Below are 20578 nucleotides of genomic sequence, written 5' to 3'. Positions count from 1 at the left end.
GTACTGCTTTCCACTAAATTGGTACCACTTGCCTCTTTCAGACAGGCAGCTGTGTCATTGATGCCCCTCCCTGTGATCTTCCCATTCATGCTAATGTGAAGGGCACATGCTTCCTTTATGAGCAGGATTCTGCTGCAGAAAAAGACCACTGTCACCATATATAATGTGGCAGTAGACATCTTCCCTGTGTAAAAGTGTTATTTTTTTTTAAATCATTAAAAAAAATCATCATGTGTCCTAGAAGCAACTGAGCTGCCTCCTTCAGCTATAGCTAGTAATCCTAATGACTAAATCCTAAATACTTACCTCTGGCAATCATACCTAGCTGGATCATTGTAGTTGTTGGTATTTAGCAGTACTCACCTTGTTATGTTTTTTTACTTCAGCTTATCGTGACCACACTTCTGAATCTCTGGTATCCTGACCCACGGCTATTCTGACCATTTTGTATCTCTGGAACCCTGACCCTGGCAAGTGTAAAGGACTTTGTTATTTCTGAACTTATGTTACTGGCTGGTTACTTGTGTATTGTACATTGATCTCTGGACACTGGACCCTGTCCATCCTGAATTTCTGGCATCCTGACCCTGGCAAATGTAAAATAATTTTGTTTATATATATTCACAATGGAATTTCCATTATATGTCTTGCCTGGCCTCCAGCCAATGATATTCTTACCTTGTGTGTTATATCAAGAAATATCACCGTATCTCACCTGAACCATTGTCTCAGTGTGGCATTACTATTTTGACACAAGAGAACCATGACAGTACAGTGGGGGAATTTCACAGATTGTGTGCAGCCTGCAAAAGTCATGTAACCAGAAGTGGGAGCAGGTGCTGAGTGTGGATTAGAGACACAGCTCTTGAGCAGAGTGGAGGGCTTGAGTTAAGAAATACTTTGAAGAGATGTATGTTTGTGCAGTTTTTTTATGATTTAGTTTGTTAGTAGAATTATTTCACATTGGATTTGACAATGTAGGAACTGACAGTGGAGAATCAGTAGAAGTCTGGTTAGGGAAAGCCATAACTTGACATAACTTTGCGCAGTTATTAATAACAATTATAATTTGCAACACCTAGGTAATATTTGTTGAATCTAAGCTGGTATTAAACTAGATCTGTAAACTCTTGTATCATACCTGAGTTTGCACTGCCAAAATGTATTTACTAAATAACAAACTACATATCTTTTGTGATATTTTACATTTGATATGCTGTAATTTCATGTTAAAAATGTCTTTTAGGTTCCTTGGAAACTTGTCTTTAGAGTTTTGTAAAAACTTCTCTTTTTACATATATATATTTTTTCTACAACATGCCAGACCATTACATATATATATATATTTTGTCACATATATATGCTTTCTTATTTATTCTTTTATATAACTCATTGTTTCTAGAACATTTTTATCTTCAAGTTCGGTTAATGCTGCCTTAATCTGAAAATTATGAGGAGTCTTTTATGCTGAGCTTCCAGTTTTGCTATTTGGGTTTGAAAAGATTTCTGTAATTCTATATTCCGAGATTTAACCCTGGATGCACCGTGAATCACCACCGCTACCATAACAGCCTTCAGCGCGCACCAGTAGTTATTTTGCATGTAAGATGTTAGGCCATCAGACATTATCTGTAAACATTCAGGATCTAGTAATACAGAAGCCACCAGTCTCCAATAGCAGGGGAGGACGATTTAGAAAAGACCCCTCACCACCACAGAAGAGGGGCGTGGTCAGACCATGGGATAGGAAGGATAGCAATGGAGATTCTGTTTTGAAGAGGCCATTTGTCTGTCAGTAGAAAGAGAAATAGAGGAGAAATGTTTCTCCTGGACAAAAATGATGTCAGCTTTTTGGGTACCAAAATAACTTAGCGCTAATCTACTTTTATTTGGAGAGTTTAAACCTTTGGCATTAACTGAGAGAAAACAAACCACTGTAGGAACAAAGGTAGAGGTGAGTTGAAGTCAGCTGAACTCGGGGAAACCCAACTATGAGCATAACTCTGTGTCACAACCACTAGGATTTTTGATGGTAGCCACCTCCCAGCAGTTGGTGCTACTGAGCAAGGAGTCGCGGAGTCTAACACACCCCTGGTTTTCACAAAGGACCCCCGTAAGGGAGTATGGACTCATCTGCAAGGAGTGTGCAGGTCGCAGCCCTTGGTGTCAGTCACCGGTAAGGTGGGTGGTGAAGAGCAGTGAAATTAGTCGGGCAGGTAACAGGAATCAATCTGGGTCCACAATAGGATCCAACGAATGGTCTGGGCAAGCTGGGTCAGTAAGGTACCAATTTGGGTCCAAACCAGAATCCAAGGAATGGTCTGGACTAGCCGAGTTGGCAACAGGTATAATTCAGAACCAAATCAGGATTAAAGAATACTCAGCTACCTGGATCAGAACCAGGATATCAGTCAGAGCCAAAACAGGAACCAGGAGAGTAGTCAGAAAAGATCAGGAGACAAGCAGGTGAATACAGGCACTGGAACAGGATGTGACCCTCTACAGCTTTATATAGGGCTGATTAGGGTAGTCAGTGATGGATAGGAGCGCATCCCTTTGTCTAGCAACGGTCGCGCATGTGCCTGGAGACTAGATGCGCAACGGAGGAAGCAGCTGACAAAGAGATGCGGTGCTCGGAAGGGGGAAGAGAAGGCATCCATCCCTGCAAGGAGGCAGGTAAGCAGGAATGGTACCTGACACTGTGTGTACTAAAAAATACTGCATGGAGGGGGGGGGGCAGCAAAGGAGAGAAAAAGGTAAAAAAGAACCAGGAAAAAATAAAATAAATAGTTTCCATTACTGGAAACTAGAAATTTTGCTACAAAGACAGTGTAGTAAAAAATGGGTTAGTAAGAGAGAGCAGAGGACGGGGTCGGCCCCATCTGACAACCAACATAAGAACACATATAGAGACTAGGGTCATTGAACACCGAAAACGTCAACTATAAGCAACATAAAAATCCATGTGTGACATAACTAGCACTGATGACAGTAAAAACAGTGTCAACCAGTGATAGTTAACTGTCGTGAACATGGAGAACTTACAGTTATTAAGGGTTAACCCATCACATAATAAGGCCTAAATCATAACTGCAGTGTAAATATATTATATCAAATTAATCCATTGATAAGTTGAAGGCTCTGCACATTCCAGTGTGAGAGGATAGGAGTGTCACCTGTGGCAGCTTCAAAGAGCCCCTGCTGTGAGATATATCCTGACCTGGGATGAAGTTTTGACACCTAAATAGACTATTAGGAACCGCTCAGCATGGTGTCTGACTCAAAGAGGCCATGTGCTGACATAAAAGTGCACTAAGCGTTCAAGTAAAGTACAGTCTGTAGTTCAGCAAGTGATACAGAAACATAACATGTCATCTCTTGACTATGTGATATAAACAAAAAGAATACAGTTTTAAAATATGCCACTTAAAATCAATAAAAGTAGTGATCAACCACGTATTCTTCCATAGCCTGACGAAGGGCAGCTCATATGTAAAATTAAGAATTTTGTCCCACAAAGACGTTAAGGAAATGACTGTAAGCTCTACGAATACAATGTATTCAGGCGAGTTTGGTATCAAAAGATGGACCAATTCATAGGAGATTTATTAACAATAAAATTGGGTCGGTGTAACGCTCCACAGAAAAGTTAGGTCACATAGTAGAATTGGGTAGTAACATACAAATGGTGCTTGAAAAAAGTATCACAGACCAGAACCCCAGGGGGTGGGGAAGGGTGTAAAGGTGCCTTTATAAAGCTGAGACCAGTTACAACAAATTGTCAGTCTTTTGGGAAAACAATCATTCATTGACAAGCTGTCCATCTTCAAGCCAATTTCCCTTGGCTCAGAATATACCACTTCTCTGTTATACTCTGAATCTAATGCTTTTTATTTTAAACTGCTTTGCTTGCGTATATTATGTCAATTTATTACTTTTATTAATTGTTTTTTTTATATCTGGATGTCCTGTACTTTTGTATATTAAAACTATAATTTAACATGTGGCGTCCTTGATACTCTAACGAATCCATTAGCCTGTTAAGAACAATATAGCTCGACCAAGTTAACCCTTTGAATGCTGGTGTGTGATTTGTTGATACATTTGATTAACAAGCTTAGTGTGTGCTTGTATTTACAATTGTGTAACAGTCTGGAGGAGTGAAGAGTTAACCCTTTGTTTTCTGGTGGGGACCTTGTTAGCCTGTGGTAGCTAGAAGCCTTGTGTGCCAGTGTGGGACAGTATATTGGCGTCCTATTGCCCGTATTCAATAGGTGATGGCAAACCTGAAGTGTCTGGGGGTGTGAGAGCGCTGTGTGGGGGTGATTCAGTAAGTCTATAACCTGTGTGATAGGTAGAGAGAGATTGCGGGCTGGAATTGTGTGGGACCTCATATAGCAAACATCCCAAAGTCACGGCAGCTGGGAGTGTGTTCGTGACATTAACATTTTCAGTAAAATAATTCAGTAAAACAATAACAATGTGATAGAAAAACAATACAATGCTGAAAGTAACGTATATGTCACGAAAGCCAGATTATGGGAATCATCCCGATTGCTGCTAGAGTGACAGCTTACCCCCAGAGAGGTGTGGAGTCTAACGGTGGAGAGGGGTTCACCAGGGATTCCCGCAAGGGAATATGGACTTAGCTGCTCTCCATTGGTGAGCTGTATGGGTAGTTGCTGAGAAGCAGTAAGCAACAAAGGAATTCAGAGTAGCAGCAAGCTGCACCATTCACAATCTCAGGAACAACAGGATTCAGAGGGAATGCTTCCTATCAGGTAGCGAGACCTGATGATCTGACACCCATTAAAGGGAGGAGTGCCCTTACAAAGGGAACTGGCTGCAGATGATGCAATCACTGCGGAGCAGAGGTTTTGAAGGTTCCCAGGGAAACACATGCGCAGACCACTAGGCAAGATGGTCCGATGATAGAGGGACGCCAGGCTGAACAGCAGAAAGTGGTAACCAAGGGAAACCAAAGCACACAGTGAACCACACGAGGCAAACTGGTGAAATGCGTGATAATATAAATTCTCACAGAGCATACAAATGACAAGGGAGAAAAAATAAGAAAAAACATGTGAAATCTGGAGGCTAAGCTGTACAAAAGAGCAGACTAACATATATTGACCATGGTGGATCAAAAAACATGGAACTAAATGATCTTAGACTACCCTAGAAAAGAAATGGTTAATGACAAAGAAAAGCAAACTAGCCATTGGGGCCTCCAATTGGGACAATATTCACGCAGTCAAGTATGAGCTATAACACATTCTCTCCATATTGCTTTGGCGGTGGTAGAACGATGAGTGTCTCCTTGATGAGTTCTCAAGGAGTGAAAAGTCCCATTTATATTGAATAGTGGCCTCACATAGGGCTAAAGTGATTGGATGAAAGTGTCTACGCTTCGCCAGAGTGGCAGGTGATATATCAGAGAAAAGTTGGAGATCTTCCAGGAGGTCATGGGTTGAGGCTGAGGGCAGAGCCATTCTAAGAAGTTGCTCCTTGACAAGATAGAAATTAAGTCAGAAGAAGGCATCCTTTGGGGAGGAGGTCAGAGCCAGTTTGGATTTCAGTAATCTGTGAATCCAGTCAGTGAAGAGGTCTGTAGGTGAAGTGGAGGGGAGCAATTTACTAAGCAAGGAGGTTGCAGAACCATACAAATTAGCATTAGAGATCGAATCAGGGATGTCACTTATATTAATATTATTGTGTCTGGATCTGTCCTCCAAATCAGAGCATTTCTCCCTGATGGTCAAAATGTCCTCCTGGAGAGCGTCATAAGTGGAAATTAAATTGTTATGTGAAGAGACAAGTTCTACCATTTTGGCTTTGATATGATCTGTGTGGCCTCCCAACGCCACCATTTCCAACTTAATCTCTTTAACAGTCAATCTGAATTCAGAAGTAATGTCCACTTTTAAAGAAGTCAGAAAAAGTTGGATAGAACATAGGGTAATGAGAAGGAATGGCTTCAGGGGGAGAAGGGAGGTGTGTTCTTGTCACAGCTGTGTAAAGATCATCCACGGAGTATGGAGTTTTAGAGGTGTTTTGAGGCTATGTAGGCCCAGATGCTGAAGAGGCAGCCACCGGGCCGAAGAAATTAAGCGGTGGAGCCAACTTGGACGGTGGCTTCATTTTTTCGGGCCCATACTGCCCTAAAATAGACGGCTCTTGTGGAACACAAGTCAAATATATAAGGAAATATATGAATGATCCCCAGTACTTTCAGCTCAAGAGGCTATGCTCATAAGTCAGAGCATGATATTTAGAAGATGTCAGAGGAAGAACCAGAATCCGATTCAAACATGCATATTCAGGCCATCAACACATAGATAAATATGAGTATGGCCGAGAAGCTACAGCATAGCACTATAGTAGGTAAAAGGAGCAACTAAGGCTCTTCCAGGTGACTGAGATGTAGTTTGACACCATATGCACTGGGTGACACTGGTGGACCAATAGCAGAATATGATAGAATGGGATTTAATCCAAAGGAAACATGGTAATTAGTGCCCAAAGTCATTTGTTCAAACACAGACAGAGGTCCTATATATTATCAGCATCCAGTGACTGCTGCACACAAATATAAACAGTGCTTGCTTAGTGGGAAAGCAGACCACACTGCTGGGCCAGTGTCTGAAGCTGAAGGGATAGGGCTAGGCAGATGTGAACTCTATAGCAGCCTTTCAGTGTGGACAAAACAGCTCACCTGTCACACTGGTCTAGGAGGATAGTATTCAGAGCTGTTGCTTCTGTGATGGGCATCACCATACCATGCCTGGCAGGCTGGACAGTACTCCTCACTCCATTCAAAATGGCCACCAGCAGAAACCTGCGGGAGTACCTGGAGCAGCAGCACAGAGGGAGTGCATGGCTCAATGCTGATGGAGGAGACAGAAGCAGATAAAGCATTGAAGGTATGAATCGCACAGTGGCCGAAGTCAGGACTACTGGCATTGGGATGGGTAAGTCGAGACATGACCTGAAAGAGCACAGTGCCAGATAGGCTCAAAATCCAAACTCATCCAGGGAACCATGCAGGGGTCCAGCAGATAAACCAAATAGCTCTGCAAGTGTTATGCACCCTCACCCCCAAGAGACCCAACGGCACGGGCTTAGTAAAGGGTGATGATAGTGAATTTGCCCAAAATTTCATGGGAGCTCAGCTAAGGCACATCCGACCACTTCCGTAGCTTGACCATGCCCCGTTGCTAACATTTTTAGAAAAGAGAATGTTAAAATATGGGGACTTTAGCAAGGGTAAAGAATAAATTAACATTAAAAAAATATAAATTAATAATTGTAAAGCATATTTTAACACGTGGATATATTAATTAGACAGTTTACCATTTGGAGGTCTATAAAATCGTAAAGGAGGATAAATTAAGTTCTAAGACTATGTGGTAGCGGAGTACAAAATTTATGGACCTGTGCAGTGTTATGTAGAGACACATTTTGGAGGTTTGTGATATGTGCAGATTATGATAGGATTAGTTTGGTATGCAGGTTAAACTGGTTGTTTATTTACTTTTAGTTTATTCTTTTTCATTCTTTGTCTCCAGGTGTTTAGACCGTCCACGTTATACTTTAATTTATCATTCACAAATCCTCCAGAAACAAAGAGGTTAACAGAATATGTCCCAGCCCGTGAAAATTCTATATGATAAGCACTGTGTGAAAAAAATAAAGAAAGGATGCATAATAATTCCATCCACTCTGAGTGAAGCAGTGGGATGCCATACTTAAATTGTAAACATCAAATTTGTCATGCTGATCCACAGATGTTTGTGACAAAGCGAATCCGACATGTCCATGTATAATATGTTTTCTTATAATCAGAACACATTTCACGTGGCCTCTGATGGACTACCTTCTGTGTAAAATAAAATAAATTTGCATTATCTTTCCTCTAAAGCATAAAGTTTTCAATAGCAAACATCAACAAAAATGAATAAACACCAACAAAAATGAAACTGCACACATATGAATATTGTGACTGCATACTGTTTACATTTAATATAGTTTTAGAAGGCTAAGATAATGTTGACTGCAGAGGTACATAAAGTAGCATTTTCTGATTGGAGGTTTGGGTAAGTGTCCTATTTTGAATGCAGCTTTGCACCTCATATTATACCCACATGTAAGAACAAGATTTAATTTCTGAGACAAGATATTTAAATTTGAAAGTAGTTTCAGCATTTCATATGCGTTCCAAACGGAACATGGAGTTTGTATTTTTCACAAAGAAACTTTAGGAAGTTGCCAAAGGAGCCTACATACAATCATCATCATCATCAATTTATATAGCGCCACTAATTCCACAGTACTGTACAGAGAACTCACTCACATCAGTCCCTGCTCCAATAGAGCTTACAATCTAACTTCCCTATCACACACACAGACAGACAAGGGTCAATTTGATAGCAGCCAATTAACCTACTAGCATGTTTTTAGACTGTGGGAGGAAACCCACCCAAACACGGGGAGAACATGCAAACTCCACACAGATAAGGCCATGGTGGGGAATCCAACTCATGACCACAGTGCTGTGAGGCAGAATTGCTAACCACTAAGCCACCGTGCTGCATACAATATATTCAGGCAAATAAGAATAAGGTATCTTTTATATGCATATTGTGTAAAGTACTCTAATTGAACCAAAGAGTTTTGGGATTCAAATCTATCTCTCCTTGGTTTCTTTACTCCACAAGTATAGGGTTTTATGTCTCATATTTTTGCATGAAGGTGTTTTATTTTAGCTTATCATTACTTATTACTTCCAATCTCTCATCTATGTTCAGGCTTCTAATTTTAAATGACTTTTTAACACAATTAAATCTCTTCTAACTCCCACCCCAAACCCTCCGACTACCATCAGTGCCCAGGATCTTGCTTCCCATTTCAAGGACAAGATTAATAAGATCTGATTTGAAATGGTATCATCTCCCTCGACTAGCAATCAGCTCAAATTCTTCCCAACACCCTCTGACACCCTCTCTTCGTTCGATCCCACAAATTAAGGGGAAGCTTCTACTCTCTTCTTATCTTCCTACTTTGTCTCCTGTTCTCTCGATCTCATACTCTCACAAATTGGTAGGGCCATGTCTCCTGTGCTCATTTCACCTCTAACTAAAATCTGTACTCTATCTCTCTCTATTGGTATCTTTCCATCACTATTCAAGCATGCAGTTCTTACTCCTATTCTGAAAAAACAAAATTCAGACCCAAATTCACTCTCAAATAACCCCCCTATCTCTCAGCTCCCATGCCCCTCCAAACTTCTCTGGAGAATTGGCTATACTCGCCTCACACGCTTTCTTTCTGCAAACAACCTATTAGATCCTCTTCAGTCAGGCTTTCGCTCTCAACACTCTACAGAGACCGTGCTGAACAAGGTTGTCAATGATTTGATCACAGCTAAAACTAAAGGCCATTACTCTCTTCAAATTCTCCTGGATCTCTCTGCTACATTTGACACTGTTGACCACTCTCTCCTTATACAAACACTACAATCCCTAGGTCTTCAAGACAATGTCCTATCATGGTTCTCAGCCTACCTATCTAATCGCTCTTTCAGTGTTAATTTCCCTGGAACAACCTCCACTCCGCTTCCTTTATCAGTTGGAGTACCACAAGGCTCAGTCCTAGGCCCTCTGCTATTCTCTATCTACACCACTTCTCTTGGAAAACGAAAAAGCTCCTTTGGATTTCAGTATCATCTCTATGTAGATGATACACAAACTTACTATTCTATCCTGGTCTCTCACCATCTGTGTTGTCTCGCGTTACTGACTGTCATTCTGCCATTTCATCTTGGATGTCCTCTCGCCAACTCAAACTCAATCTTTCAAAAACAGAATTAATAATATTCCCACCCACCAATAGAAGCTTCCTGCCTGACATTTCTATTTCTGTTGATAACATGACCATATATCCCACGACACTAGCTCACTGCCTAGATGTAATCTTTAACTCACAACTATCCTTTGTTCCCCACATCAACTCTATATTTACATCATGCTATATACATCTAAAAGACATTTCCAAAATATGTACATATCTTACACAAGACACTGCAAAACCTTTAATTAATGCACTAATCATCTCCAACATCAATTATTGCAATTCCCTCCTTACTGGTCTTTCCAAAAACAAACTTGAGCCCCTACAGCCTATTTTGAATGCTGCAGCTAGATTTTTTTTCCTTGCAAATCGTTCTTCCTCTGCTGAGTCACTCTGTCAGTCTCTACATTGGTTGTCTGTTTTTCAACAAATCAAATATAAAATTCTTCTACTAACATACAAGGCCATCGCAAAATTGCATCAGCATACGTCTCCTCACATGTCTCAAAATATCCACAAAATGTCCCAAATCGACACCTCCATTCTGCATAAGATCTGTGTCTCTCATCCACTCTCATCACACCCTCCCATTCCCGGTTACAGGACTTTTTACGGGCTGCACCCACTCTAGGGAATTCACTCCTTTGCACAATAAGACTTTCCTCTAGTCTTAAAACCTTCAAGCGTTCTCTGAAAACCCACCTCTTCAGATAAGCTTATAATATTCCTCAACCACCCTCTTAATCTCCCTAGGTTACTCTATTACCACCCTCTACACAGCTAACACAAGGCAACAACTCTCTAACCAACATAGTTATGTGACTGAACATACAGAGCACTAAATATTTTTTAACCTTTGCATTCTAGCTGAAAAATATGGACTATGATGTAGCACGTGCCCTTGTATATCAAAACATTGTCCCATAGATTGTAAGCTTGCAAGCAGGACCCTCTTACCTCACTGTGTGTATTAGCCAGTATTGTATTATGACTGTTTGTAAAGCGCTATAGAATCTGCTGGCGCTATATAAATAAATGTTGATGATGATGATATGTATACCTACATTTATTATTTTAATACTACATTATCAGTGTGCTCTTTTATAACATAGTCTGGTTTGGTTATACTCCAGTACTCCAGTATCCTGTGGTAACGCTCTGCATATTATTGCTACCTGTCCTCTGAATCTTCAGTGCCTTGCTCCGCAGACTGTCGCACCTTGTGTGTCATCTCCACTACTTTGTGGTAAAGCTGCAACCTGAAACGTGTGTAACCGGTGTTAATAGACACCATTTCAATTCACTATGCTCTCTCTCTCTGTGGCTTTTATTGGGAATCTGGACAGTCCTCTCCAGCAGCATAATTAGCAATGCTAATACATATGCATGTACATTTACTACACATTCAATGTAGCAGCATTTCAAGGACATAAATACATTAAATGTATGACTATTTATGTGTAGACAATGTAAATTCTGATAAATTAAATTAAGAAGGAAGGTGGCACAGAAATTCGGCAGGAATAAAAGAATAAGTCCACTTTACTAAAATAAGACCTCGGTGGAGAAAAGGAGATTGGTCAGAAACTAAATAAACCACTGTGATGTGGTTTATGTCTTACTAGCTGCTTATTAAAGCAAACCATAAGTCATATCCTCCTTAAATGGACTAGACCGGCGGTTCCCAAACTGTGCCCCGCGGGCCAGCCATAAAAAAAAAAAAAAGAACACAAACTTACCAATCCGTCGGGCGCCGGGACGGATTGTCACTGAATATCGACGTCAGTAACAGGCTGCGGGAGAGAGAAGGCTACTGGGTCCCGGCGCCTGACGGATTGGTAAGTTTCTGTGTTCTTTTTTTTTTTTCCTATTTTTCAATGGCTGGCGCCTGGCGCGGGGCAGAGGAGGGGGACAGAGAGCAGAGGAGGGGGACAGCGGGGCAGAGGAATGGGGACAGAGCAGCAGAGGATGGGGACAGAGCAGCAGAGGAATGGGGACAGAGCAGCAGAGGAATGTGGACAGAGCAGCAGAGGAATGGGGACAGAGCAGCAGAGGAATGGGGACAGAGCAACAGAGGAATGGGGACAGAGTAGCAGAGGATGGGGACAGAGCAGCAGAGGATGGGGACAGAGCGTGAGAGGGGCAGTGGAGGGGGACAGAGCGTGAGAGGGGCAGGGGAGGGGGACAGAGCGTGAGAGGGGCAGTGGAGGGGGACAGAGCATGAGAGGGGCAGTGGAGAGGGACAGAGCGTGAGAGGGGCAGTGGAGGGGGACAGAGCGTGAGAGGGGCAGTGGAGGGGGACAGAGCGTGAGAGGGGCAGTGGAGGGGGACAGAGCGTGAGAGGGGCAGTGGAGGGGGGACAGAGCGTGAGAGGGGCAGTGGAGGGGGACAGAGCGTGAGAGGGCAGAGGAGGGGGACACAGCGTGAGAGGGCAGAGGAGGGGGACAGCATGTGAGAGGGCAGAGGAGGGGGGACAGCGTGACAGGGGGCAGTGTGTCTGGATGCAGAGAGGGCAGAGAGCCTGAGGTCAGAGTGTCTGGATGCAGAGGGGGCATTTTTGCATACAACTAAATAAGTATTTCTGTCCTAACCTAAATACTTATTAAAAAATTTTGACCCAACTACTTCTAAAACAGGACTGCTCAGTAATTATTTTGGAGGGGTGCCTTGAAAAAATTTGGAGACTCTAAGGGTGCCGCGAACTGCAAAAGTTTGGGAACCACTGGACTAGACAATAACAATGCACTCAAGGCCGGACTGGGACTAAAAATCAGCCCTGGCATTTAAAACTCACAGGCCCACCTGCTGTGGGCTCCATGCGCGATATTGTTGCACCGTGAAATGGCGTTGCTGGTGCAGTCCAACATGTTAAGCAGCAGCTCAAACTTGTGTATCACACTTTGTCTTCTGCCCACCCTGATCAATTCCCTTGTTGTGCAAATCAGTTTGCTTGAATTGCAAAAGCATACTGTTCCGACTGTGTGCGAAAACATAAAACGACTACAGAAAACCCAGGGATTGATTAAGGGTTTCGGTCACCGTAGACAAATACACCAACAGCGCCTCCCTACCACTGCCCCTGATTGATTGCGCCGTTCTCTCTTACCTGTCCTTGCCCTTCTCTCTTGCTGCTTTGTTGTCTTCCCGCTGGCTTCTGGAAATTTGGAGCCCTGTATTGAAAATGCAAAAATTTTACTATCTTGCAAAATGTTAACAAACCCTGAATGAATAGGCTCTTTAATTAAAAACACTCCATCATGGACAAATAACACTACCACATTGTACAGGCATATATAAGTAATATCTGAACATTTGTGGTCAATAAAATATTTACCTCTACCAGCCCCATCTCACTGGTATTTAATATTCTAGTGATAGCTGAGACCAGAGAGCAGCCATGTAACTGCCACGCAAAAAAAGATACCATGTTCCCCAAAGCTGCTCTATTTTTTAAATACCACGTAAGATATTTCATAAAAGGCTTATGTCTGATATCTTAACCCCTTTACCTTCTTCTTCGTCATAATAAACTATCACTTTAAAGTAAAGACACAAGGCTTGATTGTGGAAAAATTAAATGAATTTATTAACAATGGTGGAGGAGAATAAAGCAGTCAGTCTGACATGTGCCAGGCCAAACCCAACTGTCCTAGCATCTCCTTAGGACTACCATCCGGTGTTCACGAGGGGGAGAACCAATCAACCCCAGGTGCACATATCTACCTGGACGGGGCACTTCGTCCTGATTCTACCGAACCCGCCCATCCTCTGGGCTATACGGAAAGCAACCACAGGGCAACCCACAGGGGCGGTACCTGAACCGAGACTAATAGCTGATTCACTCGAAGAGAGGCGGGTTCAACGTGCGCTAATACCGTAAATGTGCGCCCACGCAACCACTGGCCGTTGACTGAACTGCGTTTTCCGGCAAACTCCCATCTTCGCGGGATCACTATGACCGCTATCAGCACTGACATCCATCTTGCAAGTAGCCTTCAATTCTCCAAGTTCTTATGAACTACGAAACCAGGGAGGGTGGGTGGGCAACATCCAAATCTGCAAGACTGATTCAAACTCCGCCTTCCCAACTTATAACCTCTGAAACCCTCCCCTATGACACTGTAGGGGCATACCTAAATAGTTAACCATCAACACTCCACAGAATAGCTCAGTTAAAGATACAGCAAAGCTTTTATTATCCTTCGTTCCTATGCAGATCTCAGTTCTTATTAACCCTGTAGGCATTTTCAGCCCCTCTTTCCCCCCCTGCAGACATTTTCAGCCACTCTTTGCCCCCCTGCAGACATTTTCAGCCCCTCTTCCCCCCCTGCAGACATTTTCATCCCCCCCTGCAGACATTTTCAGCCCCTCTCCCCTCCCCCTGCAGACATTTTCAGCCCCTCGCCCCTCCCCCTGCAGACATTTTCAGCCCCTCTCCCCTCCCCCTGCAGACATTTTCAGCCGCTGTCCTCCCACCCCTGCAGACATTTTCAGCCCCTGTCCTCCCACCCCTGCAGACATTTTCAGCCCCTGTCCTCCCACCCCTGCAGAAATTTTCAGCCCCTCGCCTCCCACCCCTGCAGACATTTTCAGCCCCTCTCCTCCCACCCCTGCAGACATTTTCAGCCCCTCTTCCTCCCCCCTGCACACATTTTTGGGTCCTTTTCCTCCCCCCCCTGCACACATTTTTGGATCCTTTTCCTTCCCCCCCCCCCCCTGCACACATTTTTGGGTCTTTTTCCTTCCCCCCCCTGCACACATTTTTGGGTCCTTTTCCTTCCCCCCTCCCCCCAGCACACATTCTTGGCTCCTTTTCCTTCCCCCCCTGCACACATTTTTGTGTCCTTTTCCTTCCCCCCCCCCTGCACACATTTTTGGGTCCTTTTCCTTCCCCCCCCACTGCACACATTTTTGGGTCCTTCCCCCCCCTGCACACATTGTAGGGTCCTCTTCTCCCCCCCCCCATCCTGCACACCTTGTCGGGTACTCTTTCTCTCCCCCGCCAGCACCATTTTCCCTGAGAAAATAAAAAATACACTTATCATAAGCAGCCTCCGGGAATCCACTGTGCGCCCTCTACAGCCAGTCCTACGCGGCCGCGCGATGTGATGATGTCACATTGCGCGGCCGCGTAGGACTGGCTGTAGAGGGCGCACAGTGAATTCCCGGAGGCTGCTTATGGTAAGTGTATTTTTTATGACAGCGCGGGAGCCGGACCAGCCCACTGAGCTGTCATGACGTGTGATGTCATGACGGCTCCACCGGGGCAAAAAACATAATTTAATATAATTAAGTGGGGGATCGCAGGGAGCCGGACCGGCCCACACTGCCATCGGCCCTTCTGGCATTTGCCAGAAGTGCCATATGGCCAGTCCAGCCCTGAATGCACTACATTGTGACCCTGTGAAGTGTCTGCACTTTATTACCCTTTATTTTTACCATTAAATGTGTGTGTTGCATATGATTACGATAGAAAAAATATTCGATAGTTAGCAAAACTAAGCAGAAAACATGCATTATTTATGATTTAAGACTGTTAATCTGTAAAAAAAATATTCGGCTGTTGTCAGAAAAACAGATTTCACTCTCAACCTATTAATCTAAAAATAAAACGCATTGTGCAGTCTCCACTATCATCCAGAATAATGTGTAAATAAAACACACATCCAGGCCACAAACACAGACATACTTTTTTATCATAAAGGTCATGCAGGTCTGTGCCGTTAGATGGAAAAGAGATGCTGCTATACAATGAATATAGTCTAAGCAATAAAAAAAGAATACAGCTCATTGAAATGTCAAATATATATTCATGACATCTTTTGTAATATGTTATTATTCAATGAGAAAAAGTAGTAGTATGCCTACACTGGAACTCATTTATGTACTGGATGTCAGAGCCACTAGGCAGCTTAAAGAATGATTTAGCAATCTCACATCTGCCATAATCAAGTCTCCAACCTAACTATACCGAATTACACAAAGGGCTAGATTTACTAAACTCCGGGTTTGAAAAAGTGGAGATGTTGCCTATAGCAACCAATCAGATTCTAGTTCTCATTTATTTAGTACATTCTTCAAAATGACAGCTAGAATCTGATTGTTTGCTATAGGCAACATCTCCACTTTTTCAAACCCGCAGTTTAGTAAATATACTCCAAATTGTTTTTTTTTGTTTAAACAGATCCGTCCATGCATGGGCATGAAGCTGTGCTTAACCAGGTAGGGTAGTAAGGAGATAAACACTCTGGGCCTGATTCATCTTCGGATGTAAGTCCCTATTTGTGCCGTGTCTTGCGTGAAATAGAATCAGGCCATCTGTTGTCTACTTATTCTGCAAATTGCTAGACCACTTGGTGGCCTATGCAACCGAAGAGTAAGACATGGCCACTCAAGAAATTACAGCTATATCTTTATGGGAAGATGTTTACTGACATCACAGATTACAACCCCCTTAGTTGGTTCTATAGGACATCTGGGTCAATTGGCAACTGGTATGGTAGAGTATACCACTAAAGGCTTTTAACGTAGTTATTACACACAAAAAGGGTCATGATCCCAGCAAAGCCAATGGTCTGTCTTGCTAAATAAGCATGCACTATTCTACTGTTAAGAAGCGACCTGGAGGTCTGTCTCTCCGGAGAGAAGCACCTAGGATGCCAATGGCTAATAGGGGGGAAGGAGTGTGGTGGGATAGGGGTACTAGGCCATGTAATGAATGTCAAGACCATATGGAACCCCCGTTTGTTTACACTAGGGACCAACTGTTTTAATTGTTTTAACTGTTAATTATTTTAACCCAGTCACTGAAGTGCTCCAGCTTGTATGGCATTATGTATGGCTTATTGTGACCTGTAGCAGTCACCTTTTATTTTTACTTTAAATGTTAAATATGTGTGTTTTATACAAATATATTCACTTTTAGAAAACAGAAAAAAAAGTTTTTACAAAAAAAGGTCTCTAATTATCAAAACTAAAGCAAAACCTGCCATTGTCACGAATACAGATTTAATTCTCGGCCTATAAATCTAAAAATAATGTACATTGTGTGTCTGCAATGGCGTATCATGTAGAGAGATGTATAAATGCAAGCAATTATCTTAAGCATTTTTGAACACACAACAGAGCAACAAAAACACAGACGCCCTTTTATCTCATAAAGGTTGATCCATGCCTGTTCCGTTTGAGGTACATACAATGAATATGCTCTGAGCAATATATTAGAATGCAGCTGTTTGAAATGTCAAATATACACTCATGATAGCTTTTGTCATATACTATTATTCACTGAGAAAGAAATGCAAAAAATGTTGAAAGTGTTGTTTAAATATATACAATGAATTATATTATATATACACATTGAGATATATATATATACATACACATTGATATATATATATATATATATATATATATATATATATATATATAATGTGTGTGTGTGTGTGTCTATTTATTTTAGTACATATGTGTATGCTGTAGCAATCATTATACAGCAAATAGTATACTGATATAAATGTGGTAGTTTGCTTAGCCAGAAACTTATTTATAAAGTGCACTAGATGCTCACATCAAATCGCCTTTCACTGGTGTACCTAGGTGGTTCACCCAACACATTTCAAGGTGCATCCCGACTCTCCACGTTCGTGAGTTTTCCCCACAACCTAGAAGTACTCTTAGGTTTGCTAAGAGGTGGAAAAATCTTTAGTGTGCACTGTGCAAAAGTCTGAATACTACATTAGTAAAGCTGGGTACACACTACACAGTTTTCATCCAATAATCGGCTCAATCAGCCGACATACGACCGCTCGTTCAAAAGTCGGGTCAGTGTGTACAGTGACACGATGGTCGAAAGTCTGCCCAAATGGACGATTGTTGCCTCATTTGGTCGGTCGTACCGTTTAATATTTTCGTTCCAATCTCGTTTCCGCTGTGTAGTGTGTATAAACTTCCGACCGATCCACAACAGTGAGTATGAAATTACAGTCATTGCTCACAACAACATGGCTGTAAAAAGTCGCTAAAGGGACGTCCGCTCTTCCCTTTATCGTCCTAAACAAGGCTAGTGTGTATGCAGTCCATGGACTGAGCGATCGGACCATCGGTCGCATGTAAAATTGCACGGCATAAAAAGTTGGTCGAAATTTCTGTAGTGTGTACCCAGCTTAAGTCCAACCACCTACAGCTACACAACCAACATTTTAATTAAGTTAAACTGTTCTACTTTCTCCTAAAATACTGCTTGGTTTAGCCTTATTCATTTCTTAAGTTAGTCATGAGAGAGAGCAACAGGACAGTCTTATTTACACACTTCCTAAATGAGACCCTATGTATTGATCATCAAGGTTTTCGTCAACATTGCCTGACAACGGAAAGTTTTTTTGTAGGTGAAGCTTAAGGCAAAGAAAAGTTTATAATGAATGAAATATCACAGAAAGGCTAAATTTGGCTGCATACACTCGAACAATTGAGCCAATATTGAGCAATTGATCTGATATCCCCAAAATGTGTGACTCCAAAACCACCATGATTCCTGATCATGATCAAATTAAATCATAGGATCATTATCGAGCATGATAATTAACATGCTCACGTTTATTTTTGTCAGTACTTGGGTATTCTCCTAAAGGCAAGGAAATGCTTTTCCATGTGTTAGATCAGGTCTGATGGGATGAGCTAATTCCTTGGCAACTTAAAATGATCCATGATAGAACTTGGCAAGAAGCTTTTGAAACACAAATTGCTTTGCATAGCGCACAACTGGCAAATATTTGCCATACAATCCATTGTTAAAATTCTAAACGAGTTGAATGAATAGGAGAATACATTATTACTACCTTTCTTTGCCTCATCACCACTGAAGAGCTTAATGGGGCTGTGTGAGAATATATGCCCTTTTCTACTTATACTAGATTTAGGGGTTCCTATTTATTAAGAACCCCCTGACAACTATATTTTCTATGGCTGCGTCACACAGCGATTCAAAATCTTTTATAGTCCAATTTATAAAGAAAATGTCACCAGGCAGCAAATTGTTTTAAAAAAAAATGCTTTATTTTAATAATGAGCACCTCCTGCTCATGCCAACTTAAGATGGCGCTAGCAATCAGAGGAAAGTAGCAGTAATATGCCAAGTGAATTTGCTAATCTCTCATCTCTGGTGATTTGTATAATCCATTAAAAAAAAAATTCTTTTTTTACCTTATAGTAGATATTTTTTAATTAAAAGGCTGGAAACATATTGAATTTCAGTAATGACCATTCTCCTTTGAATGATTTTTGTCCATTTGTAATGTCTGCTGATTAATCAACATGGAACTTGGAGCTGAATTCACAATAAAGTTACACAAAGTGAAGTCAGCCATTTAGCATGCTGGAGCCTGTTTCAATATTAATTCATAAACCACCAGCCAAATCACTCGGAACTACAGATATTACCGACAAAATAGCTGCCTCCACTGATGAAGACAACAGGTTCATTTAAGTATGCAGCACACAACATCCAACGATATTTTAAAATACACTATTTCTGATAGTTACCATTGGAAAAAACTTTTCAACTAGTGATAAAATGCTACAATATGGTGGGATCTAGTATCCTTAAGCCATTATCAATATGTAAAGCCAAAATCACAGGCAAAATGTATTATTCTTAGTTTTTCCTATAATAACGCTTCCAGTTCTCATGTATCATACTGAAATATCTTTTATTACTATGGCCTTCTTGGAATTGGGGTCTGGTTCAAAAGTACCAAATGTCACTAGTGCCCCTTGAGAAGTGCTTTTCTATTACAGCCATTGATGTGAGTGTTTTTCTACAGGATCTATTGAGTTTAAGAATGTTCTGCTTCATTTAGAATTTGAGGTCCTGCATAAAGAACAAATCTGTTTATATGTAATTGTAAAAAAAAAAAACCTTTGTTTTATCAACTGGAAGTTAAACTAACTCACTAACTTTTCTTGGCACCCTAAACCGTCTTTTCCCTTGGAATGAAAGGTTAGCCAGAGTTCTCTGTGAACAAAAGGCACCCCAACATCTTTTTAATTGTGCCTTCCAGAGTTCGTGTATATCCCCTTACAGAATGTGAAGCCCAGATCATGTAAAATTATATCAAAGAGATACTGGAAAGAGGATCTATCCAAAAATGTACTTCTACTGTTATGGGAATAAAAGACAATTTTCTAAGACATTATTACAGGGACAAAACAATCATAAATAATCAGCATTTTTTTTTTATTAATCTCTGAATTCTTATCCTCATTTAAGGAGATACCAGGTTTATTTTTCTAAACTAGACCTAAGGGAGCATGCAATTCCATCCGGAGAAAGTAAAGTGATAAATGGAAGATCACTTTCAACACTCGGAATGGCCATTATGAATATCTTGTCATGCTTCCACAATATTTCATTCAATCTTTTTTTTTAGTATTATCTTTATTCATTTTTTTATCATTACAAAATTTTATATAATTTATTAAAAATTACTCTTCAGTCATTGCCTCCATTACAACCACTGGGGTAATTTTGTGTTGTTGGGACACCTAAAGCAGTAAATGTGCTTCAGTTAATAATGGAGACATCTTCTTTTTTTAAGAAATTCCCTCCCTTTGAAAGGAAGTACTCTCTTGGAGACAGACATATGTTAGGCGTTAGATATTCAAAAACAGTGATCCAAACCAGCGCTCCCTGCTTCAGCTGCCTAGTTACCTCAAGGAATGCCACCACATT

The sequence above is a fragment of the Mixophyes fleayi genome, chromosome 3 (assembly GCF_038048845.1).
Source record: "Mixophyes fleayi isolate aMixFle1 chromosome 3, aMixFle1.hap1, whole genome shotgun sequence".
Taxonomy (NCBI): domain Eukaryota; kingdom Metazoa; phylum Chordata; class Amphibia; order Anura; family Limnodynastidae; genus Mixophyes; species Mixophyes fleayi.
Note: the sequence above shows the minus strand (reverse complement) of the source record.